Below are 17,265 nucleotides of genomic sequence, written 5' to 3'. Positions count from 1 at the left end.
CAGCACTTCTGCTTAGGACGTTCAATAGCAACTGCAGAAACCCGATGTGTCGAGCAGTGTATCTGGAAAGAGAAACAGAGATAATGTTTTAAATATGGAACATTTCTGATGAAGAACTCGAGTTTCCCAAGTCTAATCAAATTACCGGCCTCGTTTGCAAAATAGTTTTTTGAACTTTGAGCGAAAATTGTTCCAGCAGTAAAGCATTCATAACGTAGTCAGCAGGATTCGGACCTACGTGGTGAAACGCCAAGGGATTCCGAATCCATCGCCTTAACCACTCGGCTATGACTACAGACCGCAGACTTAGCTTGACCATTGATCAATTTAGCTGTGATCTCATTGAAAGCTGTCGCTGACTTGATGAGCGAAATGCTTCCATCTCTTTTCATACCTTTGCTGTCATTTGTAAGGTGCGAGATAAAATTGTAAAAGAACAAAAACACAAAGTTAGGAAAAGATATTTTCAGCCAAACTGAGTCAGAATTATTTCTTGAAAGGAAAATCACACTTGGCAATTTGCTAGATCTCTTTGCGAACATGACCAGCAGAGGTAAGCAAGAGAGCTATTGATCTGAGTATTCTTGGACCTGAAGCAAACAAAGGTTCGTGACATATTCATTTCTTTTTCTGGCGAACGAAATGTTCTATCCTGATGGTTACAGTGAAAGAGATGGTTCCCAATAAAAGACAGAGATTAATCAGAGATCCATCTATTCTAGTCACAGTTTCCAACTTTGGCCTAAAGTTTGTTCATGGTGTCATGCAGAAATTCAACGAGTTCCCACAGACATTTTTTGTGTTTGCAGAATGATTTGCCACATTTAAGTTAAATTCAATGGCTTCCGAATGGGTATATAGACGGGAAGGATTCGGAGAGATAAGGAACACATTTTGGCAAATTTGGTTCAATTAATTTCGGTTATCTGTTCTGCAGGGACAGGTTCGAAAGTAGGGTCTCTTTCCACGCTTGGCAAGTTTGATGTGCTCCAGGAGCTGTCACCAGTTTTAATGGATCATTTGCAAATAAAATGCACTCTGTTTGTTACGCAGTCAGCGCGTTTGCCTGTATTTCTGGAGGGTGGATGGGACGATCTGATCCAGCGATGAAGGACTTTCCGGACTTTTGCTGCCAATGTCCATTCGTTTGGCACCTTCCCAACATTGCCATCAAAGAGTTTGGCTGAAGAGTAATCCCGCACGGATAATGTTACCCCCCTCAGCTCTCCAACGAATCCAGAACCTGACAGCTCTTCATGTGGAACAGAAGCAAAACAGAAAGGGTGGACCTTTGCCAGACACACCGAAGCATGCATGCTGCCTTTGATGCAGTGCAAGCCGATTATGTCATGAACTGCTCAGAGAAATGGCAGCGAGGCAATTCAGGACAAACTGGAGATTTTGTGCATTGCCAAGTCACAGGAAGTGCTCAACAAACATAAAACAAAACGGAACAGCAATAACCCATGAAAAATGAAGTTTACCAATTGCACTCGTGATGAAATTAGGTCAACAATGCGCTGATGACTCCATCTGATCTAAGGACCAATCACCAGCCCCCTTTACCAGGACAGTAATGAAGGAAATGAGAGAAATACAAAAAACATTTTTCATCGCGATTGCCAACCTTTTCGCCACTGCAACAACAAAAACGGCGAGCAGATACAATGCAGAATCTGGTTTCATATCAGCAATGAAATAGTAATCTCCATTCACTTTCAGTGAAAACGGTGAACAAAGGAAATTGTCTGAAATATGACTACCCAGCGCAGGCTACTTGGTTCCCCGATTATATTGCTGTACAGACTTTCATATTTAAAGGTACCTTTCAAAGAGAGTGTTTGTGGCTGTCCATATGACAATGGAAATTGTTGCCCTCGCTCTCACTGCCATTATTGATCGTGTTGGGTTTGGCATCCTCACCGTGCACGCGGGAGTTCAGTGTACAATTCTCTGCTGTGAAAAATCGGAGTGCTTTGGAGCAGAAAGATGCGAAGCTCGTGTGCTTCATGGAGATGTTGTTGGAATGTTGTGCGGAGCTGGGAAGTGGGATCCTCACAGTTCTGGGTAACATCCTCAGGGTTGCAGAGCCTGTTGTGAAGCCTACTGTCCTGTGGCGGTTGGAATTGATTTAGTTTCATTGCCGCTGGGTCCGGTTGTTGGTGTTGCAGATTGGATCCTGATCAATGTGTTTATTGATGGAATCCATGGATGGGTGCCCTGCTTCTAGAAATTCTCTGGCTGCCTTCTGATTGCCCTGTCCTACTACTGTTGTGCTGCTCTCAAGGATGCTTGCTGTCTGAACGTATAGCTACTAGGGACAGATGGCCGTGGCAATTAGTGACGGCCACACAAATTCTTTGCCAAGAATATGTATCCCATAACTGCATTCTCAGATGTCTAGCACACTAAATTGTCAACTAGGATATGCCACAAAGCAATTGAAACACCATGCTTCCCTTTATTAAAATAAATTTTTGGAAACTGATAGCCAGACTCCTCTGAACACTCGGAATTATGACAGCACATAAACCAACAGCCTCGCTGAGGGAAACCTCACAAGAAAACAATATACAATGCCCATCTTGTGCATGACAAATGTGGTTGTCAAGATTCCACGCAGGGACTGCACGAAACACTATATCGGAGAAACAGTCGGACAACTAGCGAGCTGCAATCATGAACTTCAGCCAGCCCGTATACGCCACGGGCAGCTGTTCTTGTAGTTGTATGTAGGGCATTGAGTGTTTCTGATTCAGGGGCTTGGACCGTCTGCAGGACTGGTTAATTCCTTGTGTTGTAACTACTGTTGGAACGTATATAAAAATCGATTGCTCATTGAGAAGTACATCCAAACTATTAGCCGAGAGATGTATTTAGTGTTTTTTCTGGAACTGGACTTAGTGTGTGCTTCCTCACGGTTCGGTGCATGCTTCCATGATCGTATTGTGGTCAGAAACCTGCGTTTTAGCCTCAATAACGTGCGTTTGCAAACCTGGCACACCTCCCTGTATTTTATTATCTCTTATTGTGTGCAATGGCAACACGGCAAATTATTAATTAACATTGGAAGGTGACAAACGGAGGCATGTGAAATACCAAGGTATTAGTGACATTTATGCAATGGTTGCATATTACTTTGATTCAGGAGATAAGGACGTAAAACGTGTTTGTGTAGAAATGAGGAACAGTGAGGAAAGAAGTCATCCGCAGGTATAGTTTACAAGTGCACTCGCAGTAACCACTACATACAAGAAACAAATACTACATGTGAGTGATAAAAGATGGCAATAGTTACGGGTGATGTTATTTTCCCATCTCCCACTCACGGTTCAATAGTAAAAGAAGTTTGGATGACAATAATCAGTAAATCAGATATGTCCCAGAGAACAACGCGAGCCATATTTTGGTCATTGATTAATTTACAGCTGACTTAGTCTCTGTCTTTTCTTGGGAACAATCTCCTTTGTTGTGACCATCAGGAAATACATTACTTTCGACATAAATAAAATGAAGATTATGTCACTAATCTTGGTTTGTTTCATGCCCAAGTACAATGAGACGACCTTGATCAACTCTGCTAGTCATACTAGCAAAGAAATCTGGAAAATGCCAGTGTGATTTTTCGCTCAATAAATAATTTTGATTCAGTTTGACTGAAACCACCTCGACCTAAAGTTGTGCTTTTCTTCTTTTAAAATGGTGTCCGGTATCTTCCAAATGACGGCAAAGATACGAGAGCAGTTGGAAGCAATGTAGCCTATCAAGTCTGCGACAAAATTCAATGAGATCATGGCTGATTTGGTTAATTCTCAACCCCCGTTTTTATCCTCATCTCCGTGATGCGCCATGTCTGTCTATCACAGCCTTCACAACCGTCCGTTGTTAGGAAACCCACAGATTTTCTACCATCTGAAAGAGTGAATATCCTCCTTATCATTTTCTTAAATGTTTGATCCCTTCAGCTGTGAGAACGCACTCTCGTCCCAATTTCTCGCGGGTGTACATCAGAGCAGAATAAGCCCCTGAAGGTAGGTCTGCACTCTCCAGTGCCGCTCCGTGTATTTGAAACATTTTCATATTTTGACCTCTGATTAAAAATAGTAGACCTAATTTGCACATCAGATTTGCCAGTGGTGACTTTTTTCAAGAAGACTTCAATGAGCGTAATTCTACTGGCAGTGAAATGGCTAGACAAATGCAAGGACATTTTTCTTTCGCAATCCAGTGCTGTGTTTATTCACCTCTCTGCACTTGAAAATGGATCCTATCCATCCACTTTACCTCTCATCAATATGTGTGCAATTAAAATTGTTGCGGCCATGACTATCACAGCCTTCACAACCCTCCGTTGTTAGGACACTCACAGATTTGCTACCATCTGAAAGTTCCAACCTGAAACACCAGGATTTGGCTTTTCTTGGTACCCCAGTATTCGCTGTCACACTCTCTTGCTTTCGGAAGGAGAAGGATGCTGGGGTGCTAGGAAAAGCCAAATCTTGGTGTTTCAGGTTGGAACTTTCCATTACATAAGACATACTAAGACAGCATTGCGCGCGTGCATTCATAGCCGCGTGATAAAGGTGATGATTTAGTAATCCACTGAGGCTTCCCTCCGCTGGTTCGAATTCTGCTGGCTCCGTTTTCAGTGATGTCATGCAGGACGAGTTTTCACTCAGTTCAGAAATCTCGTCTCAACAATCAAGACCAGCCAGTTGATAAGACTTAGCAAACTCACGTTATTAATAAAAAATGCAACACACTTAAACCATTATCTCCGTTTCTCTTTTCACAGTTACTGCCAGGCCCATCGAGATTTTGCAGTATTCTTTGAATGTACTTTGCAGAAGTGCTGCTTTTGAATAGATTCCTTTTACCCCAGTCCTCCGTTCACTAACTCTGGTCAGTGGCAACACTTTCCCCGCTCGTCGAAGAGCCAATCCCCCACCACTAATTTTCCCATCATTGTAAATAGCCGCAGGAAATTGCTGACAAACCATCTTTGCTCCAAAGCGAAACTCACCAACATCGGGAATCCGTCCACAAAACGGGACTTCACATCCCTGGACATGGTGAAATACAGACGGTTGTGAAGAGATTTTGGGGAAATATTATCACTTGTCAGGTGAAAAACATGTTAAGGAGGTAAAGCACGTCACCCAGTCTCCAGCTTCGTGAATCTTCAGAAACTCTTTGGGAAATGGACTCAGAGGAGAATGAAGAAGGGTGAACTGTCAGACTGACCGGAAACAGTCAGGATAACCTCCCCTTCTTTTAGAAGACGGGTCATTGATTCTGATGTTCTCAGGACATGAACTGATTGGAGACATTGAAGTAACAAACCTCATATGGACACTGGGACAATGAAAATACTCGATACCACACAAGGTACTGAGAGGTTCGAAGAGAGATGTCCCCGATTGCAGCAGAGCTGGTTCCCAGTGACATGGATGTGTCTGTCGTGGATAGGATCAGACTGTTCCCATGTCTCCATTATGAATGTCCCAGTCCTTATTTCAGAAATTTAAAACTGATAGAGGACAGTTGTCGTTCTGGGAATGGCAGCCTGAAGTTGGAGGTCAATCACAGACTGCTTTCGAGGATCGTCCAAGGTGTTAGGTTGGAATTATCAGCTCATTCGACTGTTAACTGAAATGTTACTGGTTCAATAGCCCCAGGGAGACTGTGGTTGATGTTCATAATGCATCTGTTTTCTGTGCTGCACCGTTTCGTGTTTCTAATGGGGTCAGGAAAATGTTTTCCAAACAGAAACATTTGGTATGACGAACGATAAAAAAGTTTCTGCATTGCTTTAATGGTTAATGTAAAGAACTGTGGATTCTGGGAATCTGAAGCAAAAACAGAAACTGCTGTCGAAACTAACCAGTTTGGCAGTGCCTGTGGGAGATTACCGAGTTCTGATGAAGTTTTGAAATATTTGTCTCTGATTCGCTCTGAATAGACGCTGTAAGATCTGCTGAGATTTTCCTGTTATTTCTGATCGTGGTTTTAACTGAAGGCATATTCCATTTATAAGGATGATACAACCAAACCCACCACAAACCAAAATTAAGAAATAACACCTCAGTATCTCACTCCACCGCAAGCTCAAGGATAACTACATGATGCTGTACTTCTCCAGCTTCCACCCCAACTATATTAAAGAAGCCATACCATAAGGACAAGCGCTTCACCTGCACAGGAACCGCTCAGATGAGGAATAATGCGATATACACCTAAAGATTTTGAAGGATATCCTCATGATGATGGGGTACATGTTGAACTGATTGATCACCAGTTCCGCTGTGCCACAGTGAAAATCTGCTGTGAACTCGTCAGAAGGCAGACAGAGGGTGCGACTAATAGAGTATCTTTCATCGTGAGTACTTCCCTGGAGATCAGCACGTTCTTCACAGAATTCAGCATGTCACCAATGATGATGAGCATCTCACTAACAACGTCCCCATGACTTCAATTCTCACCTTCAAACACCCAGCAAAATTATAACATACGACCGTTTACAGTAAACTACGCAGCCTTCACATACCATTAACCACAACATCACAGCACCATGCCTTCGCAACCTTTGCAAGACATGGACACTACCGTCACCCATTGGTACACCACCCAGCACGTACACGACAAGTACTCATGTGACTCAGGCAAAGTTGTTTGTCACATATGCAGCGGGCAATGATATCACAAGATACCACAAGATACCCAGTAATTCTATATTGGCGAGACCATGCAGACGGTGTGCCAATGGATGAATGGTAACGGCATAACATTTGCCAGACAGGATAATTCACACCCAGTCGGGGAAGAGTTCAGCAATCAAGGACATTTGGTTTTCAATCTTCGACTAAATGTCGGCCAATTTGGCTTTCGAGGTACACAACAACGCAAAATCGACAAACAGAATTGGATAGCCAACTGCCTTAGTTGTGATTATGGCATCAACCATGATATTCGGTTAATGTCACACCACATGTTACCCACCACACTGTTCTGTATCTGTGAAATCTTCCTTTTTGTTCTGTTTTCACACCATCACCGTGACAAGTTGTTATTGTCTCTCTACCTTAATCACTTTGTTCATTATTTGCTAACTGATAATTTGGGTCAGACTTGCGGCATGCGACTCTAGCCAAATAAAAATCAGAAGAACTGGGAATGCTGTAAACCAGGAGCAAGGGCAAGGGTTACTGTGCGGGGTGGGGGAACGGGACTGGGGCATCGTGGCGAAAGGGGTAGGTGTTTCGCTGGTCTGGAGACATCTGTGGAGGAACATGAGAGTTAATGTTTCGGATCTGGTGACCCTTCCTCTGGTGCTTTTGTTGTGGAGCGGTTTTCCAGTTGCTTCTGTTTCTGTTCCATGTCATTCCAGTGCCTTGATTTGTCTCCAGTACGACTTTATTTTAACGGTTTGTAATTATCTCTCTGCCTCACTTTGTTGGATCATAGGTCATCCATTCTGTTGGCACTCAGTTTTGACACATTACTCACACTGTCTGACACTCTTGTTCACTTGTAGAGACTAAGTCTTTGACACTCCGCTCCCACAATTTGCCTGATATTTTGATCTGTCTGCCCTTTATCTCTCTTCCCTTAAATTCAGTGTTCTGTGTTATTCCTTCCCACTTCACGTAACGAAAGGGTTCTGGTCCGAAATCTTGTTATTTCAAATAAACATGTGCATCTATAACCTGGTGTGATTTCTGAATTGGTCCATCGCAGTCCAAAACCGCAACCTCCACAGCAGGTACACGGAAACACCACTACACGCACTTTCCCCTCCACACTATGTTCAAGCTCATTTACTCCTGTTGTCGCATGCAATTCTGAACTTGTTGTTGTTCGTGATGAAATCTTAAGGTTCAAGCGGTTCTTTTGCAATGTATGTACTTTGGAATGTGGTTCAATTTCAAAGAAAAACATACTTCAAGGGACGATATATGCTTCAAAGCTTTGCCTGAGTTGTTTAAATGTCTTTTATCCTGAACCCAGTGAGCTGACGGAAGAATAAACATGCTTTGCACTTCTACCATACGGTGCCAGGGACCCAGTTCAATTCCATCCTGTGGTGACTGTCTGTATGGTGCTTGTACTCACCCCATCTGTGCGTGAGTTTTCCTCCCACATTATGAAATCTGTGTAGTTTCGGTGGATTGCCAAATGGAAAATACCCAACTTGTCCAGGTATGTGGACTTCAGGTTATTTCGCTGTGAGAAACTGGAAGGGGATCGATTAGGAAGTGTTTTTTGTTGGGATAATCTTCACTGCTTTGGTATGGGCTTGATAGACCGAATGGCCTACTTCCACACAATTGGGATTTTACGAAAATTATTGCGATCGTGCGATTTTCCAGACAGTCCGAAAGATAAATAATGTTTCCAGGTGTCGTTTTGAATGTCTGCAAACGATATTCCAATTCTCACACACGAACTACACCTCGAAGTCTGCACTTATGCAATTCAAAGTTGTGCATTCAGTGTTCACGCTTCGGAAATCACAGCTTTTTACCATTAAGATCAAATCTTGTGTTTCTTAATCTATATCATAAACAGTCGAATTAGTCTCATTTACCTACATTTAATGCATGTACTTCAAACTGATTGGAATGGTAACTTCTCAGATTCAGGTTCATTTTGATCGTGGATAGGTAGATGACAACCACTCTTCCCATCATCCCAAGTGGATTTGTAAGGCATCGATCACCAACGCTGAGCCGTGCTGCTCCCTGGGAGAGAGTGAAGCGCGCTGATGGCCGTTCGGTGACATCATACATGTATTTGTCTCCAGTTAGTTTCTATGGAGTAGGACTGACAATGAGGGGAAGTTCGAAGGCAAGATCTGATTCTGGGAGGGGAAGCCTTTTGAAGACGTTTTGGCAGTATCTGAGAGACTTTCCAAACTTCAAAGAGGCAAAGTCATTGAATAAAATCTCGGGGGATGCCTTCTAACAGGAGAATTATGTAACCGAAAATATAAAACATAGCCTAAATGAAGATAAATACCGCAGTCTTAGAAGGACGAATGGTAAGAAGAACATATTTGATTGAGGACTTCCTGCTGCAGCCTTTAAGTAGCGCAGCTGAGTCAGCTGCTCATAAATGATGATAAAACATCTATCCTTTAACTGATCACCTTCAACCACGTGCTGGAGTATGTCTAGTCTACTTATGTCTACCTTTTGCTGCAAAATGGCTATGGAGAAGTGTATGTCTTTGATATCAGGCTTATTCGGAAGAATGGCTCCACTAAGGTTTGAAGTTAGCTTTTGTGATTCGTTGGTTAGCACTGCTGCCTTACAGCATGAAGGACCTGGATTCGATTCCAACCTCAGGCGACCGTTTAGAGTTCGCATATTCTACCTGTGTCTGCATGGGTTTCTTCGGGTTGCTGCAGTTTCCTACTACAGTCCAAAGATATGCAAGTTAGATAAATTGGATATGCTACATTGTACCTCATTCTCCAGAATGTGTTGGCCAGGAGCAGTGCAAAGTAATCGGGAAGGGAAATTGCTGTGGGTGGAATACTCCTTAGAGGTTGCGTGTGAACTTGTTGGGCCTAATGACCTGTTTCCACACTGTAGGGATGGTATGATTCTATTTCATAACGTCGGTACTTTAACAGCGTAAGGCATGGTACAACTCAGTAGCTTGCTAGTAAAATGCTGAATGGTGGATTCACGCTGATTTTCTGTGTCAAAGTTAACTGGCAAGTGTTCATCTCAATTGGAATTAACGACTATGCTAATTTAATTGAAACAGAATCATGGCTGGAAAATACCTCCAGTGAAAATGCATCACCAAATTCAACATTTCTATTCATGGCAAGTTGCTGAGTCAGCCTATCTCAAATGTCTGATTACATGAATCTGCGGCAAGAACACAGGGATACATATTTCCAAACTGCTCCTCTTAACTCTGTAGCTTAAGCGTTCCATTTTTGTGAAGGGTTTGTCACCTCCCAGTAAGTGTTGGCCTTCTAACAATTGAGTTTGACAAAGTTTATTTGAACAGTTCATTAAACTATTTGGATGTTTTGAAGTGGGGGAGGAGAGCAACCCTCTGATCCACTGGGACAGTGAAGGACTGACTGAAGGAATACCTATCCAATTGTGATGTTTAGTAGCTTGGAAGGGAGCATACAGATAATGATTTTCCCATTCGTTTACTTCCTTTGTCTTTAGGACGATAGTAGTACTAGAGTTGGAGTGTGCTGTCAAATGGAAATTGTTGATGAATCAAAAAGCTGCGGTAGTGGTGAATGGATTGAAATTATACATAAAGTGCCAATCGAACTGGCTCAATTGCCATGGAATGGAACGTTCTGAAGAAACTCAGCCGACCTGGTAGCAACTGTGAAAAGTGTCAGAGAAGTAATATTTCTTGTCCTACATGTCCTCTCTTCAGTACTGTTCTGAAGAAGAGTCATTTTGGCCTCAAAAAGTTAACTGTATTTCTCTCCAGGTATGCTGTTAGAGTTGCTGAACTTCTCCAGCACTTTCTGTTTTCATTTCAGTTATTAAATGTCCGCAGCATTATCCTTTTGTACGAATGTTTCATTATGGCGCTGTCCAACATCTTGAGGTATGTTGTCGATATATTTGTTCAGTCAATCGGGGAGTATTCCATCACATACTTGACGTGAGCCTTCTCGGTATTAGAGAAGCGATTGGAGTCAGAAAACCCATGACTGATGGCAGTTTTCTTGCCATCTGGCCTGCTCTTGTAGCCACATTATTTATGTAGGGAGGACAGTTCATTTTGGGGTTAATAGTAACTCCCAGATTGTTGATCGTTGAAGACTAGGTAATGGCAACACCATTGAATTTCCACAGGTGTTAATTAGATTATCTGAATCAGGATGTGTGAAATTCATTTCACTAGTCTGCCCAGGCCTTCACATTGTCAGAATTTTGGTGCATTGTGAAATGGAATGCTTCAGGAGTTGAGGAGTTAAGAATGCGGCTGAACTCTGGACATTTATTAACGAACAGAACCTTGAATAATTCCTGAAGTGAGGTCCTGGAGTTTAGATAACTGACCTGCAACAACCAATCCAGTTTCTGTGCGTCTGGAGTCACATGTAACTTGGAGCAAATAAGAATAACAGCTTTACTTCCCTAAGGGGTAGATGCGAATCGGAAGGGATTTTCCATGGTAAGTTGTAATGGGTTAAAGGCATTAGACATAGAATTTCAACTTAGAATTCATGGCATCTATCGTTGCAGGGTTTGAATTAGGTCTCTGATATCAATTCTGAAATATCTTCACGTGAGCAGATTATCTTGTACTGATGAGCAATGCTTCTCCAAAACTGGGATTAAGCTTGTTATTAAGCTTCTTCATTTCTCAGAAATTTGAATAAAAAACAAAAAATGTGAGCAATGCTGCAGTCTCAGTCTACACAAGCTGCTTACACACAGTACAATGCAACACTTTTGGTGATGCATCAACTCAGATTTTCAAACAAGGAGCTTGTCAGTTGCCTGACGGGAGAGATAACGTCGCACAGAAAACTGCATCAAACAATTCAAACATGTGGAGAAGGTGATCCTCACTATCCTGGTCTTCATTGGCGTTCCTTATAAGGCATTATGACAATTTCACTTGTTTTAGTCTGCTGCTGATCTGCTCTTTGGTTTTAACTTTTGAAAAATAAAGTCTCCAATTCACTGACAGGTTTCCTTATTTCGACACAGGAAGTGCGATATCAGTTCACTGAGCAGTAGTCTCCTTACAATTCTCCAGTGATAGAGACTCCCGATGTCACTGCAAATGCAGAACTTCCTAATCTCTGTGTTCTGTCATCCGGTCCGGTTTCATACCGTTTGTAGGTATGATAAGAAATCAGTGTTGAAACTTTATTGCTGGAACAGCACAGCAGGTCAGGCAGCATCCAGGGAACAGGAGATTCGACGTTTCGGGCACAGGCCCTTCTTCAGGAATGAGCAGAGAGTGTTCAGCAGGAGAAGATAAAAGGTAGGGAGGAGGGACTTGGAGGAGGGGAGTTGGAAATGTGATAGGTGGAAAGAGGTCAAGGTGAGGGTGACAGGTCGGAGTAGGGTGGAGGCGGAGAGGTCAAGAAGAAGACTGCAGGTCAGGAAGGCGGTGCCGGGCTGGAAGGATCCGGCTGAGACAAGGTGGGGGGAGGGGGGATGAAAAAACTGGTGAAGTCCAAGTTCATCCCCTGCGGTTGGAGGGTTCCCAGTCGGAAGATAAGACGCTCCTCCTCCGACCGTCGGGTTGTTGTGGTTTGGCGGTGGATGAGTCCAATGACCTGCATATCCTCGGTGGAGTGGGAGGGGGAGTTGAAATGCTGTGCCACAGGTTGGTTGGGTTGGTTCGTCCGGGTGGCCCAGAGGTGCTCCCTGAATCGCTCCGCAAGTAGGCGGCCTGTCTCCCCAATATAGAGGAGGCCACACCGGCTGCAGCGGATACAGTAGATGATGTGGGTGGAGGTGCAGGTGAATCTGTGGCGGATATGGAAGTTTCCCTTGGGGCCTTGGAGAGAAGTGAGGGGGGAGGTGTGGGCGCAAGTGTTGCACCTCCTGCGGTTGCAAGGGAAGGTGCCGGGAGTGGTGGTTGGGTCGGTGGGGGGTGTGGATCTGACAAGGGAGTCGCGGAGGGAGTGGTCTCTACGGAAAGCTGATAGGGGAGGGGAGGGAAATATATCCTTGGTGCTGGGGTCTGTTTGGAGGTGGCGGAAGTGACGGCGGATGATGCGCTGTACATGGAGATTGGTGGGGTGGTAGGTGAGGACCAGTGGGGTTCTGTCCTGGTGGCGGTTGGAGGGGCGGGGCTCAAGGGCGGAGGAGCGGGAAGTGGAGGAGATGCGGTGGAGGGCACCGTCGACCACGTCGGGGGGGAAATTGCGGTCCTTGAAGAAGGAGGCCATCTGTGTTGTACGTATTTTGAACTGGTCCTCCTGGGAGCAGATGCGGCGGAGACGAAGGAATTGGGAGAATGGGATGGCGTTTTTACAGGGGGCAGGATGGGAGGAGGTGTAGTCCAGGTAGCTGTGGGAGTCGGTAGGTTTCTGTACAGTAGCTCATCAACTCAATCACTGGAGTAATTAGGGATGGGCAGTGAATCCAATGCCATTGAGTGACGTCTATATGCCACGAATGAGTTTCGAACATCTGCAGGTTCTACGTGGACGCCCGCAAGCGATCGGCAGAAGGGAGTAGTGGAGCAGGGCGTTTGAGTAAAGTGAAAGGCAATGATGACTGGAGGGCGTGAGGTTGTAAGAGAGGAAGTGGTGATGCAAGGCTCACTGTTGGTATTAATGGGTCAACCTATACTGGCCACTGTTTACACTGACTTACACAACACTGCTGATCAATTCATCACAATGATACTGTTCTCTTGGCGTTGTATTCCCTCTGTGCATATTAACGTGGTTAATGGGCCCCGAGAGGATGAACGCATCTTCTTTATCCTCTCGGCTTAAACAGATGAATATATCAGTTTGAAATGAACGCAATACGAGATTGGCTCTTTCTGTGCATTTGCACTGGAGAATGTCCAGGTGTGAACGTTTCTTTTCTGTATCAGCAGAGGTTAGTTTAAATTCTTATGGAACAACTTTAATAAAGTAAGAAATATCCAAGTTACTGTGATTGAACAGCTAATTAAATAAACATATGGATTTGAACAGCATTGTCTGCGCTGACACCGTTGATGAATTAGTTAAAGCGCCTGGTAATCACGAGACTAGTATGGTGTCAAATCCTGGCGTTGCATGTCCTGTACATTGAAGGATCGTTGCTTAAACTTCTTTAAAATGCTGTATTGTTGATCCACCACACCGAAAGAGCATGCTTCTTGTGTTTGAGCTCAGCGCATTTTTGTTTCGTGTTACCACGTCCTGCCGCCTGCTGTGGCCCCATCAGTCAATATAGATCCTGCTAATTCAACGGAAAGATTCTTTACTATGTTCCACTAGGACGTTTCAGTTAACGGTCGAATGCGCTGAAACTTCCAACCGAACAACTTGGACGATCCTCTAAAGCAGTCCGTGACTGAATTCCAAATTCAATGTGCCATTCCCTGAACTACTACTGTCCTCTATCAGTTTTACTTTTCCAAATGAAAGACTGAACCGTTCATTATGGAGACATTTTAACAGTCTGATACCCCCACAGCAGACACACCCATTTCATTGGGAACCAGCTCACCTCCATCAAGGATAATCTCCTTTTTTGCCTCTCAGTGCCTTGTGTGTTCCAGAGATTTTCAATGTCGCAGAGTCCAGATGACGTTTCTATTCCCTATGTGCAGGGGTGAGAATTCTTTCAATGTCTCAGACTAGTTCCTGTCCCGACAACATCAGAGTCAATATCCTGGCCTCTGCTCGGTCCGACAGCTCACCCTTCTGCATTCTCCTCTGATTCCACCTCCCAAAGAGTTTCTCAAGATTCCCAAAGCTGGTGCCTAGATTGGTTTGACTCCTTAACATTTTTCCAACTGCCAATTGACAATATTTTCACAGTAAAGCTTTGGAAACCTCTGGTCTGCACCATGTCCAGTGATGAGATGTCCCGTTTGGTGGAGAGATTCCCGAAGCTGGTGAGTTTCACTTTGGAACAAAAATGGTTAAGTGGCAATTTCCTGCAGTTGTTTGTAATGATGGGAGAGGGAGCGGTGGGGAATGAGCACTTTGACGAGCAGGAGGAAGTGTTGCCACTGACCGGAGTCAGAGAACAGAGGACAGGGATTAAAGGAATCTAATGAAAAGCAGCACTTCTTCTCAGGACGTTCAATAACAACTGCAGAAACCCGATGTGTCGAGCAGTGTATCTGGAAAGAGAAACAGAGATAATGTTTTAAATATGGAACATTTCTGATGAAGAACTCGAGTTGCAAAGTTTAATTAAATTACTGGCCTGGTTTGTAAAATAGGTTTTTTGAACTTTGAGCGAAAGTTCCCCCAGCATCAAGTTATTCAAAGCGGAGTCAGCTGGATTCGGATCGGCGCGGGGAAACCTGAATGGAGTTTTAACCTATCACCTTAACCACTCGGCCATGAGTACTGACTAAAAAGCAGAGTTGAGCATTAACCAAATCAGCCATGATCTCATTGAAATCTGTCGCTGACTTGATGGGCTAAATGCTTCTATCTCCTCTCCTAACTCTGCTGTCAATTGTAAGGTGCGAGATACCAATGTAAAAGAAGAAAAGCACAAAGTTAGGAAAAGATATTTGCAGCCAAACTGAGTCAAAATTGTTGATTGAAAAGAAAATCAAACTTGGCAATTTGCTAGATCTCTTTGCAAAAATGACCAGCAGAGGTAATCAGGGGAGCTATTGATCTGAGTGTTCTTGGAGCTGAAGCACAACAGGAAAACGTCTCTTGGGTACTATTTTGGACGTATCTCTCAATGAGCTATCATGTTTTACATATGTTCCATCGGGAGTTACCTCACACAAGGAAGTAACCTGTGCTGCAGATGGTCATATAATCCGAGTCCCAAGTCCCGGAGTCAGAGACACTCAGTGCCCTGTGTGTACCTACAAGGAACAGCTGTACATGGGGTTGACAGGGTAACAGAACTGCATGAATGCAGCTCGATGGTCGTCTGTCTGCTTCTCCTCTACAGTTTTCTGTGCAGTCCCTGCATGCAATCTTGTCAACTATGTTTGTCCGGCACAAGATGGGCATTGGTCACTTGTCTCTGAGAGAGGCTGTTGGTTTATGTGTTGTCATAATTCCGAGTGTAAGGAGGAATCTGGTTGTCAGTTCCCAGAAACTTACTTTAATAAATGGAAGCGTGCTTTTTAACTTGCCGCGTGGCATATCCTCGTTGCGAAGTTCGTGCACTGCGAATCACGTTGCGGGACAATCCAATATTGGCAAAGAATTTGTGTGGCAGTCACGAGTTGCCACGACCAGCTATCCCACGTAGCAATACGGACAAATGGCAAGAACTACAAATTCGATTAGAGCAGCACAGGTTTAATGTGACAGGGCAAACAGAAGGCAGCCAGAAGATTTCTGGGTGTAGGGCAATCACCCAAGGTACCTTTTCATATGAAAGTCTGTGCATCAGTAGAATCTGGGACCCAAGTAGTCTATGTTGGTTATTCATATTCCAGACAACTTGTGTTGTTCCCCGTTTACTCTGAAAGTGAATAGACATAGTTATTTCACCGTTATTTCGAAAGAAGATCCTGCATTGAATGTGTTCGCCGTTTTTTGATGCTGTGTCGAAAAGGTGGGCAATCGCGATGTGAAACGTTGCTATACCTTCATTTCCTTCACTACTGTCCTGGTGAGGGAGAAAGGTGATTGGCTCTCTCGATCAGATGGGGGCACCGGCGCATTGATGGCCTACTTTAATCACGGATATAATTGGAAATGTTCACTTTTAATGGTTCGTTGTTGTTCTTTTTTTATATATGATAGTGAGCACTTTCTGGGACTTGGCAATAAACTAAATCTCCAGTAGGTTTGGAATTGCCTCGCTGTTACTTGTGCGAGCGGTTCATGTCAGAGACGACTCACAGTGCCTCACAGACAGCACTTAAGCTTCGGTGTGTCTGATCATCGTACTGCCTTTTCAATTTTGATTCTGTTCCACGTTAAGAGCTGTCAGTTTTTGAATTCGCTGGAGAACAAAGTGGGTAATGCAATATGGGAGGTATTTTTCTTCAGCCAAAATCTTTGATGGCGAACTTGGGAAAGTGTCAAGAAGAATGGTCATTGGAAGCAAATAATCTGGAAAACCTTCATCTCTGGATCGGTTGGGCCCATCCACCCTCCAAACAAAATAGCCAAACTCGCTGACTGAGTAACACACATCATGCGTTTTTTTTTTGCAAATGGTGTATTCAAACCGTTGCCGGTGGCTGGAGCATCTCAAAGTTGTCGAGCATGGAAACAACTCTCGCGATCCAACTTCCCTTTGCTGAATAGATATCCGAAATTAATCCATACATATCTGTCAATATTTTTGCCTTATCTCTCCGAGGTCTTCCTGTCTATACACACATTCAGATGCCTTTGAAATGTTGTGAGTTCACCAGACTCTGCCACTAAATGTGGCAATTCATTCCACACAAACAACAGTTCTGTGTGAAAAGCATGTGTCCCTCACATCCCTTTTAAATGTTTCCTCTCTCGCATTAAACATTTGCTATGTAGATTTGAACTCGCGTGTCTTGTGAAAAGGTGCTCCCTGACTATTTACTTTGTCTGTCTTCCTCATGATTTATAAGCTTCTGTGAGTCCATTTCTAATCCCTGAAGCTCCTG

At 43.8% G+C, this 17,265-nt stretch overlaps 1 non-coding gene across 1 annotated transcript; it reads right to left on the bottom strand.

Annotated features, from left to right (window-relative positions):
* Positions 1–213: 213 nt before the first annotated feature.
* Positions 214–295, bottom strand: trnap-cgg (transfer RNA proline (anticodon CGG)). The gene has a single exon. It is a non-coding gene; the product is annotated as a tRNA-Pro (tRNA).
* Between the last annotated feature and the right edge of the window lie 16,970 nt (positions 296–17,265).

The sequence above is a fragment of the Chiloscyllium plagiosum genome, unplaced genomic scaffold (genome assembly GCF_037043375.1).
Source record: "Chiloscyllium plagiosum isolate Xiang-an unplaced genomic scaffold, Cpla_swu_hap1 HiC_scaffold_18, whole genome shotgun sequence".
Lineage (NCBI taxonomy): Eukaryota > Metazoa > Chordata > Chondrichthyes > Orectolobiformes > Hemiscylliidae > Chiloscyllium > Chiloscyllium plagiosum.
The sequence above is the reverse complement of the archived record's forward strand: the minus strand, read 5'-3'. Positions and strand labels throughout refer to the sequence as shown.